Source organism: Fukomys damarensis, unplaced genomic scaffold (assembly GCF_012274545.1).
Source record: "Fukomys damarensis isolate Sample0158 unplaced genomic scaffold, DMR_v1.0_HiC HiC_scaffold_12, whole genome shotgun sequence".
Taxonomy (NCBI): Eukaryota; Metazoa; Chordata; class Mammalia; order Rodentia; family Bathyergidae; genus Fukomys; species Fukomys damarensis.
In genome coordinates this window covers 55272877-55278919 of record NW_022900924.1, presented here as the reverse complement: position 1 = coordinate 55278919, position 6043 = coordinate 55272877, and the positions used below count along the sequence as shown (strand labels likewise).

General features: G+C 56.0%; 1 protein-coding gene and 1 non-coding gene across 4 annotated transcripts in view; both read right to left on the bottom strand.

Annotated features, from left to right (window-relative positions):
• The window catches only part of Lrrc2 (leucine rich repeat containing 2), a 32845-nt gene extending 27136 nt beyond the window's left edge, over nucleotides 1-5709 (bottom strand). The window contains exon 1 of one of the 3 annotated variants that reach the window (XM_010624367.3): nucleotides 5631-5709. The gene's annotated coding sequence lies outside the window, so the exon portion shown is untranslated. Of the gene's footprint in view, nucleotides 1-2404; nucleotides 2425-2775; nucleotides 2887-5630 lie in introns of those variants that run through there. The other 2 variants (XM_010624368.2, XM_033762622.1) reach the window with 2 other exon arrangements.
• LOC117285823 lies at nucleotides 3761-3867 on the bottom strand. The gene has a single exon (XR_004516921.1). It is a non-coding gene; the product is annotated as a U6 spliceosomal RNA (small nuclear RNA).
• Nucleotides 5710-6043: the final 334 nt, after the last annotated feature.

Below are 6043 nucleotides of genomic sequence, written 5' to 3'. Positions count from 1 at the left end.
ACAAAAAAAAAAAAAAAACAAACAAACAATATCTAGATAGTCACCTCATTTTTCAGTACTGTGAATCGAACTCAGGACCTCGCTCGTGCCAGGCAGGCCCATTACCACTGAGCTACATCCTTGGCCCTAAATTATCAATTTTAAATGTCTTACTATAAAAATAATAGTTAAATAAATGCTTACATCAGTTACTTTGATTTAATTTCTTACATTATACATACTTCAAAACATCAGTTTGTACCTTATAGGCATATATAACTATTTCTCAACTAAAACCATTCTAAAATATCAAAAACATTATTTTTTAATAAAACAAAACTGTAAAAAAGAAAGTCTCTCCTCCCTCAAAGTGTAGGTGCCTGCTTTCCCACTGCCACCCCCGGCCCCGTGACATCACTACCATGGGATTCTCTGAAGCTGAACACGGACAGTGGAGAAAACAGAAAAAGGGATTTAGCCATTCTGGGAGAATTAGGATTCCCCTTCCAGCTCCCCCAGCGTAAGTCACGGCTTTTGTGCTTGCCCTTTGGTCTGGGTTTCAGGCCACTGTGAGCACAGGGTAGGTCACCAGAGGGGCACAGCGGGAATGCTGCCTGTTCAAGGCACTTGGAATTCTGGAGTCCTTTCCTCATCTTCTTGCTACCACTGACTCTCCACTGCTGCCACAAAAGACCGGAGATAATCAGCTTGAAAAGAAGAAAAAGGAGCCAGGCATGGTGGCACACATCTGTCATCCCAACACTTGGGAGGCTGAGGCAGGAGGGTTGCCGTGAGTTCAAGGCCAACCTGAACTACATAGTGAGATCCTGTCTCAAAAAATAAATAAAATAAATAGTGAATCTAGGAGGGAAATCTATATAAGAACACAGTATAATTCTTTCAACTTTTCTATATGCTTAAGTTTTTCTGTGATAAAATAAGTGACTTGGAAATGTTCTATAAATAAATAAACATTTGGTTGTGTCAACAAAAACAACTTCCATGTCTTTAGTAAGTTCAATGCCAAGGCCCCGACGTTTCCGTGCACGGCTGTACGTCACCGTTGCTCTCTGTAGCTTCGTGGAAAGTCGACATTCTGTCACCTAGCCCTCCCCTGTCTGGCAAAGCAGGGCCTGAGGTTCTGTCCCTCAACCTGGGAGCTCTGAACGGGCCAGGACTTAAATCGGGTCTCGCCCATGCGGTGGGGTGCTGCTTGCAGACTGGGGCAGTGAAAATTGGGGACTCCGGGAACAGCAGGCAATGATGACTTCACCAGAGACTCACATGGCTCAGCCAGACCTGCATGCCCAAGTGCCAGGCCCAAGTGAGGCCATGGACCTTCTTGCCCAAGTTCCAGGCCCAGCCCCCGGCAGGACGGACTCCAAGACTCGCCAGACAACCAGGCAAGCTCAGCGTTGATCTAGGGGCTCAGCAGCTCCGTGAGTCGGTGCTGAGTTGGAAAGTGGCTTTATCTTGCTTTGGTTTGGTCTTTGGAGACAGGGTCTCACTGTGTAGCCCAGGCTGGCCTTGAACTTGAGGCGATCCTCCTGCCTCAGCCTCGGCAATGCTGGTATTAAAGGGGTGTGCACCAGGCTTGGCAACTTGGGGGCCGGGGGGGGTCTCCCGTCAAGTTCACACAGCTAATCTCTTCTCTGTGCACAGTATTTAAGGTGAATATATAAAATGTGATTTCTAAGCATGAACTTTCTCAGGGACAGCAGCAAAGCAGAAAAGGGAAAGACTGACCTCCACGGGGAGTCCAAGGCCCCCAGGGGAAAGAGACCTCAACCAAGCAGGATCCCCGGCGATAAGAGCACAACGTCACCCAGGCCCCACCTGGGCACCAGGGGTCCAAGTCCATCCCAGCCAGATCAGGGTTGGCACGGCCACCGAAGTCACAACAAACTCCACACTCAGGTTCCTGGGGCAGGAGAATGCCACCCCAAAACACTCCATGTGCAGTTTTCTCAGTGCAGGGCGAGAGCAGAAATGAAGTGTTTTAGGCCCCGTGGGCCAGGCCACTGCAGTCGTGCCACCCTCGGGAGACACTGTCCAGAGAGCCCTGGGCACAAGTGGCCGCCCTGGGGTCATCGGTGGGGCACCACCTGCGTTCCCCTCACCTTCGGTCATCTCAAGTTGGACATCCAGCTGCAGGCCAGGTCCCCACCCACACCAACTCCCAAGCCGAGTTTCCCCAACTGGGCTCCCGGCAGCTGTCAAGAGCAGAGCTGCAGGTGCTCAGAGCAGAGTGGGCCAGGGACAGAAGGGACAGGCCGGCCGGGCATGGTGGTGCCCACCTGTCGTCCTAGCAGTCTGGGAGGCTGAGACAGGAAGATTGCAAGTTCAAGCCCAGCCTGGGCAGCTTAGTGACTTAGTGAGACCCTGTCTCAAAATAAAAAATACTTATTATATTTTAGGGATCTACCTCAGTGCAAAACTCCTGGGTTCAATCTTCAGTACTGAAAAGGAGAAAAATAAAATAGTTCAGCATGGCTTCAAGCCAGCTGCAGCCGAGGCCTCACACGCCAGTGCCAGGCCCATGGCCTGGAGTCCGCTTGCTGCTCCCCGCTGCTGCGGAAGAAAGTACAGAACCGTTTGCCTTGGGGGATGCGCTGGCTCTAAGCTGCACCCACATCCTGCCTCCCCTCCTCCCCTTCAGAAAGGCTCCGCACTTACTCCTCGGGGCCCGGGCGTGGCTGGACTTGGCAGCTCAGATGTAACGAGCGGAGCGTGGGGAGCCGATGTCTTGTGGCCCTAGACTAGCACCCAAAGGCACTGCCCACCCCAGGTACTGACCGTGCTGGGGTGGTCACGGAGGTCCCAAAAGCCAGCGCCGACACGCAGCGGAATACACCAGCAGCCATCGCCCCGCAGACATCACACCATCGGCTGGTCCCCTCTGCCACCCACAGGAACCATCCGCTCACACTGCAGCCCACACACGCGGGTGTGCCACACCCTCACCCACATCCATCCACTTCCGCTTGAGAATGAGTCATTTTCAGGGGACCAAGTTCACACGGTGGGTGCCTGGCTCAAATCCTTGTGAGGCCCCTCTGTGGGCCGAGCGTGGGACCCCAGCCCTTTGGAGCACCCCACGCACATGGAAAGGGGTTCGGCCACACTGGAACTCGCTGGGGTCTCCCCTCCCTTCTCACCCTGTCCTCGCGTCCCTGACCCTCCCAGTCTGTCACTTGTCTACTTCCCAGCTCCTGATGCAAGTTAGACCATTTCATATTTTTTAAATGCCAGGTGTGATTTTAAAACTATAGTGAATATTTACATTTTCAAGTTACTTCAATAAAAGACACACTGCCGTGAATTCCCCACAAAGTCCTCTCCCTAACTTCAAACACACCCCTCCCACCATTCTGTCCCGAGTGTCTTCATGAGCTGAGATCAAAAATGCAGTGACTGCTGCCACCGAGCCCGTCCAGCGGAAAGGCAGCTCGTGGGACAGGACACTGGGGCCTCACGGTCCTCGTTCACCAGGTCTGGTACCAGGTGACTTCTGACTCTTCTCCAAAGTCAAAATCACACGAAAGGTCGACCTTCTGAATCCATTCAAGACATCCAGGCAGCCAGAACAGCGCAACGAAAGACCCTCAGGGAAGAGGACGCCAGAGCGGCTGCAGAAGGCGGCGAGGACCGTGGGACGGATGTGGCCAAAGCAGCGGGGGGACTGGGAGGGGATTCGTGGCCGTGCGTCTTTCGCTCTATGCATTGTTTCGTCTTCTCTATTTGAGATTTTATTGGTTGTGTTGAGGATCGGTACAGACAAAAACATACGGAACCCTTCACAAATCTGTGTGTCCTCCCTGCACGAGGGCCATGCTAATCTTCTCTGTAGCAATCCAATTTTAGTATATGTGCTGCTGAAGTGAGCACTCTACGGCTTTTCGTATTTTTGATGCCAGGGATTGAATACCGGTCCTTGCACTTGCCAAGCAGGCACTGGAAACACCGAGCTAATCCCTGGCCCACTCTGTGTATTTTTAGTGTAAAGATTCACCATAATGCTCCACCGTACATCTCATTTTCTCTGCCCGTGGGCCCAGCCACAGAAGAGCCACAGTTTACCGCCACAAGCAGCCACCCAGGAGGCCCAGCCCTGGGCTCAGGGCCAGCCCCATCCACCCTGGACAGGTCATGCACCTTCAGACAGGAGGACGCCAGGGCTTCTCTTTGGCCAGGCGGGAGCCCCCCATGGTGAGGAGCTGGGGCCCCCGGTGCAGCCGGGCCGAACTCCCTCCCCTGCTGCAGACCAGCTCACGTCAGAACCCTTCACAGCACCGTCTGCCCTTCAGAGCCGGAGCGCATGACTGGGAAAGCGTGTCCCCTGGCCGGGCTCCGGGCCCGCTCTGAAGTCCTGTGCCAGGCGAGGCCGGCTTTCTGTCCGGGTCCTGTCCCTTCTCGTCAAATGACAGCTGGGCCGGCTGGGGCCTGGGGAACCCCGGAGACCCGCAAAGCCCACCACGGGGGCACGGGCCAGGGCCTCTGTCAGCACTCCCTGATGACACGACAGGGGACAGAGGGCAGGGACACCGAGCCGTGCCAGGCACAGCCCCAGAACCCCTCCTTCCTCCCCTGCGCTGCCACACGTGTCCTCAAATGGAGGAGCTGCTGTCATCGCCTGGCCGGGGACACCAGGTGCCAAGGGTGACTCACAAATCCCGTCCCGTCTTCACCAGCTCGAGCCGGAACGCAGAGGGCTTTACCGCGGGAACACGGGGACGCAGCTCACCGGATTCTGAGTCACACTTCATTTATGCCGCGGGGCAGCACGGCCCCGGGGACATCCGGCTACACTGCTGGTAGCTCGTTAGGCTGAAAACCAACCAGGGAGGCTGGGAAGCAGGACGAGGAGGACTGGTCCCGGGCCCTGACGGTGTCCGGAGGTCAACGCCCCGTGCTCTGCACCGACACAGTGGAACGGCAGCCCGTGGAGCCTGCACCCGTGAGTGGCTGCGACCTTTGCGTCTAGTGCTTAAGACCACCCAGCACCCTGGGAAGGCTCAAAGAGGCCGGTAATTAAAAGAAAAGAAGACCAGGCAGGTGCCTATGCCTGTCATCCCGTCACTCTGGGAAGCTGAGGCAGGAGGATCGCAAATTAGGGAGACTCTGTCTCAAAATAAATAGCCAGGCATAGTGGGACACAGCTGTAATCCCAGCACATGGAAGGCTGAGACAGGAGGATCGCAGCAAGTTCGAGGCCAGCCTGGGCTACATAGTGAGGTCTTGCTTCAAACACTCAACTTTTAAAAAAATAAATAAATAAATGCAAATGAAGTGTCTGGGGAAAGCAGGAATCCCTGAACATCCCAGGCTTTCCTGAGAACGCAGAACATGAGCCTCTGGCTCCTGCCCAGCCGCGGAGGAGGCCGGCAGCTCTCCTTGGGGTCTGCCATCCCTCCTCCCACCCTTGCACCCCGCTGTCTGCGGGAGGCCCCGCCCCCAGTGTCAGTCACCCCCTCCGGCCAGGCGAGAGGTGAGCTCGGCCCCTTGAGCCCTGACCACCCCCAGCACAGGGCTCTGGAACCGCGTTCGGGGACCGCGCGGTCCTCCTGGACCAAGGCGGTTCTCCTGAGTCCGCCGAGGATGCAGCCTCGGGTCCCGCGAGGAGTCCACGCCCCCTACCCCGCGCCCCTCACCTCCCAAGCCGCGGGCTGGCCTGGCCGCAGCCCGATCCGGTCCGGAACCGTCTACACCGCACAGCGACCTCGCGGAAGGCGCCGCCCGCTCAGCCTGTGGCTCACCGGCTATATTTGTAAGCCGAGAACTCGATCCGCGGGACAGGCGCGGGTCACCGTCTACGCCTCCCGCGTGACTCAGCCCGTGACAGCATGGGGGGGCATTGTCTGGAAACCCGGGGCACCGGGAAGGATCGGGACAGGGACGGGAAAGGGCTGGGGACCAAGTGGAAAGCGGGGTTAGAGAGCCACAAGAAAGCACATCTGTCTTCTCAGTGCCCTGGAGGCTGAGGCAGGAGGAGCGTGGCGAAGTTAAGGCGGGCCTGTACCACACGGAAAGATCCTGTCTTCATGTAAAGGTACAAGATCCCAAT